At 43.2% G+C, this 10,526-nt stretch overlaps 1 long non-coding RNA gene across 2 annotated transcripts; it reads right to left on the minus strand.

Moving 5' to 3' along the window:
- Positions 1–1,932: 1,932 nt before the first annotated feature.
- On the minus strand, positions 1,933–10,189 carry LOC144990303 (uncharacterized). Of its 2 annotated transcripts, none has more exons than XR_013654308.1 (2): positions 3,184–10,189; positions 1,933–2,237 (listed from the first exon to the last, which is right to left on the minus strand). It is a non-coding gene; the product is annotated as an uncharacterized LOC144990303 (long non-coding RNA). The 2 variants fall into 2 exon arrangements; XR_013654309.1 differs by lacking the exon at positions 3,184–10,189 and adding an exon at positions 2,318–3,172.
- Between the last annotated feature and the right edge of the window lie 337 nt (positions 10,190–10,526).

Genomic DNA, 10,526 nt, shown 5'->3' on the forward strand with positions numbered 1-10,526 from the left:
CCTTTAAACATGCTGTGGTGCAACCACTTCTTAAAAAGAGCAGCTTGGATCCTTCTGTTCTCTCAAACTTTAGGCCCATATCCAAGCTGCCTTTTCTGTCGAAAGTTTTAGAGAAAGCTGTTTACCTTCAGCTACAGGACCATCTAGAGCTCTATGGCATCTTAGACAAATTCCAGTCTGGTTTTAGAGCACGTCACAGTACGGAAACATCTCTACTCAGGGTATACAATGATTTGTTTTTAACTGTCGATTCTGGAGCTTCTGCTGTTTTAATCCTTCTTGACCTTACCGCTGCTTTTGATACGGTGAATCATGATATTTTACTCTCTCGATTAGAGCAATCTGTTGGTTTGAGAGGCACAGCGCTTCAGTGGTTTAAGTCCTATTTATCCAATAGGAGTTTTTCTGTCCAACTGGGACCATTCTCATCCACAATGGTCCCACTCGGACATGGGGTTCCTCAAGGCTCAATTTTAGGTCCTATTTTATTTTCTTTATACCTGCTTCCACTTGGCTCCATCTTTGAAAAACATAATGTCTCATATCACTGTTATGCAGATGACATCCAGATTTATCTACCCTTAAAATCTGGGGGAGTCCAGTGTGTAGAGAACTTACAAAGGTGTTTAGAGGAGGTTAAAGCCTGGATGAACCTAAACTTCCTCAACTTAAATGAAAGTAAAACCGAGGTCCTTCGGTTTGGGAAAACGGACCTCCTGACAGGATGCAGCAGTGCCATTGGGTCATTAGACTCTAACCAGTCTTTTATTAGGAATCTTGGGGTCATTTTAGATTGTCATTTTAAATTTGACAAACAAGTTAGTGCAGTGGTCCAGTCCAGCTTTTATCATCTGAGATTAATAAGTAAAGTGAAGCCATATCTCCCCCATGACACCCTGGAAAGGGTTGTTCATGCATTCATCTTTTCCAGACTGGACTATTGTAACTCCCTTTATTCCGGGATCGACCAGTCTCTCCTCCACCGTCTTCAGCTGGTCCAGAACTCCGCTGCCCGACTTCTAACGGGGACCAGACGGCGTGATCATATCACACCAATACTGCGCTCTCTGCACTGGCTGCCTGTTTCTTTTAGAATTGATTTTAAAATCTTACTCTTGGTTTTTAAATGTTTAAATGGTCTGGCACCTCCTTATCTTTCTGAGCTCCTGCAGAGCCATTGTCCTCGTAGAGCTCTGCGATCTGTAGACCAGATGCTCTTAGAGGTTCCAAGGACTCGACTGGTGACCAAGGGGGACAGAGCGTTTTCAGTGGTTGCTCCCAAACTCTGGAATCGTCTCCCCCTGTCTATGAGATCTGCCAGATCCTTAAACGATTTTAAATCTCTGCTAAAAACTCATCTTTTTACATTGGCTTTTAACACCGGAGAGAATGATAATTAGACAGTTTTTTTTTGTTTTGTTTTTTTGTGTGTTTTCTTTTATTGATGATTTTATTATCATTTTACTGTGTTTCTTTGAATTTTACCTATGGTTTTAGTGTAGTTATACGTGTGCAGCACTTTGGATGTCTGGAAGATGTGAAAGTGCTATACAAATAAAGATTTGATTGATTGATTGATTGATAAATTAAAATAACGCATTAAAAATCAGGTTCAAGTCCATAAAATAATATAAAATGGATAAATAAACAAACAAAATAAAAATAAAAAATACATATAAATAACTGAATAAATAAATAAAAGTAGTAAAAAAATAGCTAAAATCCAGGTTAAAAAGATGGGTCTTGAGCCTTTTCTTAAAAGCATTAATGCTCTCTGCAGCCCTCAGGTCCTCTGGCAGACTGTTCCATAAACTGGGACCATAGTGCTGAAACGCAGCCTCTCCATGGGTTTTAGTTTTTACAAACGGAATGTCATGACTAGAGCACGGAACGGACCCAGATGCTGAAACCCAGAATGCAGAGACTGGTAAGTGAAAAGGTAAGTAAGATGTTTATTTTGGGTTCTTGATGTTTCTTGACGACGTCGTGGGTAATCGAGGCTGCGGCTCTTGATTGGAGGTTCTGGTACCGTTCGTGGTGAATTCCCTGAATGCGGAGCGAGACAAACTGCGTGGCTTGGGATCTTGATGCGTGGCGTGGCTGGTGGACTAGAGGAGCACAGAGACTGTGGCCCACAGTGGCAGGAGGTGTCAGCGGTGGAGAGCTGTGGCTGCTGCTGCTGCTGCTGCTGCTCGAGGTGGCAGGCTCAGGTGACTCTCGTGGCATGAGAATGAAACCTGAGTGCAGATGACAAGACAAGATTAGCTCAGACAGAGACAAGGGGGCCAAACGTAGAGAGCTTCTGGAGACTAAGCACCATCAGGGTTGACGGACTGGCAAAGAATGATGAAGCTGGATCTCCTTTTGTATCAGGTGGCTTGATGAAAAGAGTAGTCACAGCTGAGGTGAATGAGCAGCAGAGCTGGTGGGGGAAGTCTGACAGGCCACCATGACACGGAATGGTTAACAGACCAGTGCCTGAGGATCTCAGGGTCCGCGAGGGTTCATACCTTACTAAAAGATCTGATAAATAAGAAGGTGCAAGACCGTTGAGAGATTTAAAAACTGTTAAAAGTATCTTAAAATCAATCCTGAAAGCATATGGGGAGCCAATTTACTGATTTTAAAATTGGGGTGATAGGAGCCTGCCTCCTGGTCCTGGTGAGAACTCGTGCAGCAGAATTTTGGAGAAGCTGAAGGTTCCTAATGTTGGTATTTGGAAGACCAGCAGGGCGTTACAATAATCAACTTTACTCATGATAAAAGCATGCGTTAGCATCTCCACCACCACAAAATTAAAAGCCTGTGACATAATGTGACTTCATAATTGCATGTTGTGATGCCACCACCACAACATACATTTCTGTGACATCATATGACGTCATAATTGCATGTTTGTATGTCACCACGACTACCACAACATACAACCCTGTGACATCATAACTGCATGTTTTGATGTCACCAACACTACAAAATACAACCCTGTGACATCATTTGATATCATATTTGACTAAATTACATCATTTGCGTAGTACTCAGAAATCTGCAAATACGTGAAATGTTCCTCCGTAAGTGTGTTTCAAGAACCAAGGTCTCAGACATAAGGACACAACTGAGATTTTAGACATGGAACAAACGTATTGGGATTTCAAAGGCGAAACCCTCCCTCATCACATCACTCACCAAACGTCCCTTGTGAAAAGGAGGCAGGCAACACGCTCACCACCGCTCCCGCTGTTGGATCGCCATAACCGTATGGAGAGAAATCGTTTGGCTGGCATAAAACAAGCTGAAAGGACCAAACAAGACAAAGCTCAGGAAATGCACAGTGAAGGGCAGTTTCAATTTAATGAAGCAAAGCCTCACCCACCTGAGCTTCCAAAAGGGAGACAAATGGACCTAAGGACAGGTCGGACACTCAAGCTGCCTGAGATCTCTCAAAAAGAAACAAAAAGTAACAGGATCTTAGACACGGCGCAATACTATTTAGACGTCAAAGGCGAAACCCTCCCTCATCACATCACTCGCCAAACGTCCCTTGTGAAAAGGAGGCAGGCAACACGCTCACCACCGCTCCCGCTGTTGGATCGCCATAACCGTATGGAGAGAAATCGTTTGGCTGGCATGAAACAGGCTGAAAGGACCAAACAATGCAAAGCTCAGGAAATGCACAGTGAAGGGCAGTTTCAATTTAATGAAGCAAAGCCTCACCCACCTGAGCTTCCAAAAGGGAGACAAATGGACCTAAGGACAGGTCGGACACTCAAGCTGCCTGAGATCTCTCACAAAGAAACAAAAAGTAACAGGATCTTAGACACGGCGCAACACTATTTAGACGTCAAAGGCGAAACCCTCCCTCATCACATCACTCGCCAAACGTCCCTTGTGAAAAGGAGGCAGGCAACACGCTCACCACCGCTCCCGCTGTTGGATCGCCATAACCGTATGGAGAGAAATCGTTTGGCTGGCATAAAACAAGCTGAAAGGGCCAAACAATGCAAAGCTCAGGAAATGCAAAGTGAAGGGCAGTATCAATTTAATGAAGCAAAGCCTCACCCACCTGAGCTTCCAAAAGGCAGACAAATGGACCTAAGGACAGGTCGGACACTCAAGCTGCCTGAGATCTCTCAAAAAGAAACAAAAAGTAACAGGATCTTAGACACGGCGCAATACTATTTAGACATCAAAGGCGAAACCCTCCCTCATCACATCACTCGCCAAACGTCCCTTGTGAAAAGAAGCCAGGCAACACGCTCACCACCGCTCCCGCTGTTGGATCGCCATAACCGTATGGAGAGAAATCGTTTGGCTGGCATAAAACAAGCTGAAAGGACCAAACAATGCAAAGCTCAGGAAATGCAAAGTGAAGGGCAGTTTCAATTTAATGAAGCAAAGCCTCACCCACCTGAGCTTCCAAAAGGGAGACAAATGGACCTAAGGACAGGTCGGACACTCAAGCTGCCTGAGATCTCTCAAAAAGAAACAAAAAGTAACAGGATCTTAGACACGGCGCAACAATATTTAGACTTCAAAGGCGAAACCCTCCCTCATCACATCACTCACCAAACGTCCCTTGTGAAAAGGAGGCAGGCAACACGCTCACCACCGCTCCCGCTGTTGGATCGCCATAACCGTATGGAGAGAAATCGTTTGGCTGGCATAAAACAAGCTGAAAGGACCAAACAATGCAAAGCTCAGGAAATGCACAGTGAAGGGCAGTTTCAATTTAATGAAGCAAAGCCTCACCCACCTGAGCTTCCAAAAGGGAGACAAATGGACCTAAGGACAGGTCGGACACTCAAGCTGCCTGAGATCTCTCAAAAAGAAACAAAAAGTAACAGGATCTTAGACACGGCGCAACACTATTTAGACGTCAAAGGCGAAACCCTCCCTCATCACATCACTCACCAAACGTCCCTTGTGAAAAGGAGGCAGGCAACACGCTCACCACCGCTCCCGCTGTTGGATCGCCATAACCGTATGGCGAGAAATCGTTTGGCTGGCATGAAACAAGCTGAAAAAGCCAAACGAGAGAAAACTGAACAGACTTACAGGAATCTGACAGTTGAAACAAACAAGAGACCTGTAACCTCACAGGATGTTCGCAGAAGGATAGAGTAACCATGTTTAGCTAATGTGTAGGATTTTTTGTAGGACTTTTTAGAATTAAACAATTAATTAGAATTAAAGAGTGTATTAAATTAGTATATTGGTAGGAACTGTTTGCATTTAAAATGAGCACATTTAAAAAAGAAAAATAAATAAAATAAAAATAGCACATTTAAAACTTGAAACAGCCTCTTTCTGTGTATAGTTAGCATGTTCTTCAGATGCATGTGTGGGATTTCTGTAGGTGCTCTGGTTTCTTTGTCCCAAAAGTATTTTGTAGAGTTCATTATTGACATTCTGTTCAAATTAAAGAGTGTATCAATTAATTAGTTTGGCAAGAACTGTTTGTGTTTAAAAGGGCACGAAATTGATACATCAACTTTGACCATTAAAAGCATTTGATGTTCAGATCTTAGGACTTGACGTGTATCAGAAAGATACAGAGGTGCCAGACCATTCAAACATTTAAAAACTAGAAGTAAAATCTTAAAAATTATTCTAAAAGTCACAGGCGGCCAGTGAGAGCATAATATTGAAGTTATATGCTTCCACCATTTGGTCCCTGTTTACACGTGAGCAGTTGAATTTTGAACCAGGAGACAGTGGAGAAGAGACTGGCCAATGCAACTAAACAAAGAGTTACAGTAGTCTAGTATGGAGAAAATCAAAGCATGGATCATTTGTGAGCATGAGGAGGAAGATATGGCTTAACTTTGCTGATTAGCCTCACGTAATAAAAACTAGATTGTACTACAGCACTGACCTGTTAATCAAATATAAAATGCCTGTCAAGGTTTACCCAAAGATTCCTAATGAAAGGAGCATCTGAAGGGTCCAGGGGGCCAACAGCACTACAGGAACCTGTTAGCAGATCAGTCTTTTCAAATACAAACACCTCTGTCTTGATTTCATTCAGACATAGGAAGTTAGGCTCCATCCAAGATTTGATGTCTGCTAAGCCCTTCTGTAAATTGTTGAGACATCCCGCTCCTTCAGATTTTAAAGGTAGATAGATCTGAATGTCATCAGCGTAGCACTGGAACGACACTGCAACGCTGTGCAGAAGACCTGTTGGAGATAAGCACAAATGTGGTTTGGGTGGCAGTCAAAGGCAGGTACCTCAACAACCCAACTCAACCTAGATCAGTATTTTTAAAACTTCTTTGAGGCAAGTTACATGTTTTCCTTGACAAAAATCACAGGCACAACAACAACCAAAAACGCAAAAAACAAACAAAAAAAGAACACTGTAGTCTGTAATAATGATGTACCACTTTCTCCAGGATGTAATTGTTATAGTTGTGATACAAAAAGCTTAAAGTTGCAATTGTTATTCTATTTAAAAGCTGCAGTAAAAGTAGCTTTAGTTTTCAAATGCAATTTTATGTAATTTCACAATGAACCGAATAAAAAACACAACAACCCCCTCCCCTCACACACACATTTTTGACAACATTGTTTTGTATTTCCAATTTTTTTTGGCCATTATGCACAAAAAAGGGATGAACTTTATATACTCGTATTACAGCGGTGTCAATAACACGGGGGGGGGGCTTAAATCCAAAACACGCTTTAGGTTGTGAGTGTTGCGTGTGTGTGTGTGTGAGACTGGTCTAAGGCCTGGTCTAAGCTACACCACACTGCACCAGGGTCAGCTGCACAGCCCAGTGTTGGCACCTCCACAGCAGGGCCTCAGCCAAGGCTGGTTTCCCCTTGCCACTTCATACCAAGACCAGACCTCTACCACACCCATCCATTCATTCACAAACTCTCTCCACCCATCCCTGTCCTGAGCAGCCTCTCTCCCCTGCGCCACAGTCATCCCTCTTGCATTTAGCGCTCTTTTTACACCCTCTGTCCTCTCATTATCACTCCACTCACATCAGATTCATATACCTTTTGCACCAATCGCTCCCTTTCCATTCTTTTGACATGTCCAAACCATCCCAGTGCCTTTTGCTGTTCTATAAGCCAACTCTCCCATGACACCAGTTTTCTCTCGGATTACTTCATTTCTCACACAATCCATTAAACACATAGAGGTAAACTTTTAAAACTTTTAAACCTTTAAAACTGAAATTTCTGAACAGGAATATGAATAAAATAAGACAGGTTATCAATTTTTAACGCACACCCAGCAGCCAATCAGAATAGAGTATTCAAACGGACCATGGTATAAAAAATTTTTACTTATAACACGAAACAATAATTCACAATATGAAACAGTAACTCACAACACAGAACAGTGACTCACAACACGAAACAATTAACTCACAACACAATTAACAATAAATCACAACACAAAACAATTACCTCACAACAGAATTAACAATAAATCACAACACAAAACAATTACCTCACAACACAACCAAATCAACTCACACCACTACACTTTGTCTCAAAACAGAAGTATACCTGCAACGGATGCTCTGCTTTTATTCTGAAATTTCCACTGGGCTAAAACATCGGTAATCATGTACCATTCAGGATTTCTTGAGCTCATTCAAAGATTCTCCCAGTAGTGGTAGCTTCTCTCCCGCCCTGTGTGAGAGCTGTCTGTGCGAATCATATTTTACCTTACCATCACATTTTTTGAAAAAACTTTTTTGTTTTCTCTCTGCCAAGACTGTGTGTTTCTGTGTCTGTGTGAGTTCGATAAAATTAGAAAGATATTCACAGATTTTGACTTCTGACCTCTATAACTCTTCTGATAAACGTTCAAATGTGACAGCAAGTATTTCAATCATTTCGTATTAACACAGAGAGTGGACTGCTCATGCTTTTCAAAAGAAAAAAGATTGTGTGTTTTTTTGCCTTTTAAGGGACTTGTTCTCTTTGAGATGTAAATGTCGACACGGCAGCTTTACGACTGCCAAGGGACTGTCAAGAAAGTGCAGCTCCGAGAAAAGACCATTCTGTAAAAATCAAAATCTCTCAAAAACGAATAAATATCTACGTTTATATGAGCTGTTAATGAAGACATGTAAGCATATTCATGCTAGATTAACTATTTTGTGAGAAAGTCCATCTTTATTTTATTGTATATAATTTTTTCAATTTTTTACAGCGATAAGAAACAGAATAAAGTTCTCAATAGCTCGAAAGATACTGAAGCTATTGTCACTAAACTTTTTAGTAGGACAGTAGGGTCATGATTAGTCAGTACAGAAAATTTGAGGACTATAGCTTCAGTATCTTCAGAGCTCTTGGGCTTCTTTCTAAAACCGCTACTGCTCGTCTAACTAATCAATCAAAAACACATACTGACATAAAACAAAAAGGTGGGATTATTCAAATCCCTGAGCCGTTCATATACAAGTCTCCTTGCTTTCTGATACTTATTGCAATTGAAAATGACATGAATAATGGTCTCCCGCTCCCCACAATCAGAATGCCCACTATCATGCTTGTTGATTGTAAACAGTCAGCCAGACCACAGTGTCCCAGCCTTACTCTGCTGATTACCACCTCATCTTTACAGCAGGAGAAGGTTCCACATTGTATTTCTTTTACCGACTTCTGACATGAATATAACAGTCCCCCCCTTCTGATCCTTGTCCCATTCATGCAAGATGTTCTTTGCATATTCATGTTTACTGTTGTGGCCCCATATGACCTTTACAAATTTGGATGGTTCAGGACACCAAAAATGTAATGTGCAGTTGGGAAGTGAAAGAATCTCACAGAGTCTGCATGAAATTTAAAACTTTTTGCAATAGGGAGACCATAACCATTTCAGGCTCCGTCATTCTCTGCTATCTCACTCTTCCAAAGGTGTATCTGTTCCATAAACACTCCAGCACAAAAAAGAAACCAGAGACCAGCCTGCTGATGACCTCGGCACATCTTATCTGGAACTGCAAGCAGGAAACAAGCATATTTCACAATACAATATTTGTGCATATATAGAATCAAGTAAATGCATCATCAAAAAAGCACAAAAATATAAAGCAACCCCTGTTCATCTCCACAATATCCCTGTTTGATGTCCCTAAATAGTTTAACAAATGAAAATGCAACCCCAAAAGAAGAAAACCCACCACACAATAACAGTAGACACAAACAAATCTACAGAGGGACAAAACACCACAGACACAATGCTACCGCATCCCCCTCATCCTCCTCCAAAACCACCCCCAATGCTGCCAACAAGGGTATCATCACCTTCAGGTCCTGGCTCTCAATGGTGGAGGAAAAGAGGTAGACGACAAGTGAACCAAAACAAGGAACACAACATCCACAGGTAAACAAAATAGCAACAAACACAGTACATGAAATCATGACAGACATAATCACACCTGGCGTGACTTACCACAGGCCTGAAAAGACATTTCACAAAAACACCACAAAATGTATGACAACAAAAATGCTGAAATCAAACCAAAACAGAAAATTACCACCCTTGGGGGGTTGAAAGGAGAGTCCTCTTACCCTAAGAGCACCACTCAATTACTTCAAAAATACCTAAAAAAGTAACTCAGACATTAGTCAGCACTGCGATCGTAATCTACCCGACAGTTACATGCATGCACTGTGAATCTGTACGCCTGTCCAAGCTCTCTGGCAGCAGGTATGTGCCATTCTATAAGTCTGGTTTTAACGTTTCAATCACAGCTTCACCGTCACTTTGTGTGCTTGGTGACATGAGTGCCATCGATGTAGAAGGAGGATTAATATCTATCATTTTCATAACTCTTTATACTGCTAAAAAAACAATTTTAATAAATTGGAAAAACAAGAAAAATATAAATATAAGTCAACACAGAAATCTGCTGTTTGATCATATCAGCCCAAAGTTCAAGCAACTTTGAAAGAATCCAGTCTCTCTGGTCTCCCATAGCTAACTCCATGACTTAGGGGGTGGGGGGCCTGGTCGTCACTGCTCCTTGCCCTTCTTCCGGGGTGGGTGTGGGGGTCGGGGCCTCCGATGCCTGGCGGGGGGTGGTGGGGACTCCGTTGGTCGGGGGGCCGGGTCCGGTGCCTGGGTGGGGCGGGCTGGGGCGCTGCATGGTCTTCTGGGCATGGGTGTGGGGGTGTGTGGTGGGTTGAGAGGTGGCTCGGCTTGGCTTTGGGGGGTGGTCTCTTTGCCTGTGCTGGGGGGGGATCGGCAGGGGTCTTGCCGGGGGGGGGGGGGGGGGGGGGGGGGGGGAAGGTCCAGCGGCGCTGGCGGGCTGCCCGTCTACACCTGGGGCTGGGATCAACCCTTCCCTGGCCCTGGGACGGGGCAGGGCAACCCTCTTGGGGCTCCCGGTCGCTCTGGGTGTCATCCCCTGGGGCTGCGGGGTCTGGGGGGGGGGGGGGGCGTGTCGGTCCCGTCCTGTGGGGGGGGGGCTTTCTGGGGGGGGGGGGTCCCACTATAGGTACGAGACCTTGGGGGTTTGACGGGTCGGGGTCTCCGCTGAGGCAACCGGCGATTG

The sequence above is a fragment of the Oryzias latipes genome (genome assembly GCF_053564925.1).
Source record: "Oryzias latipes strain Hd-rR chromosome 1 unlocalized genomic scaffold, Olatipes_Hd-rR_3.1 chr1_Y".
NCBI lineage: Eukaryota > Metazoa > Chordata > Actinopteri > Beloniformes > Adrianichthyidae > Oryzias > Oryzias latipes.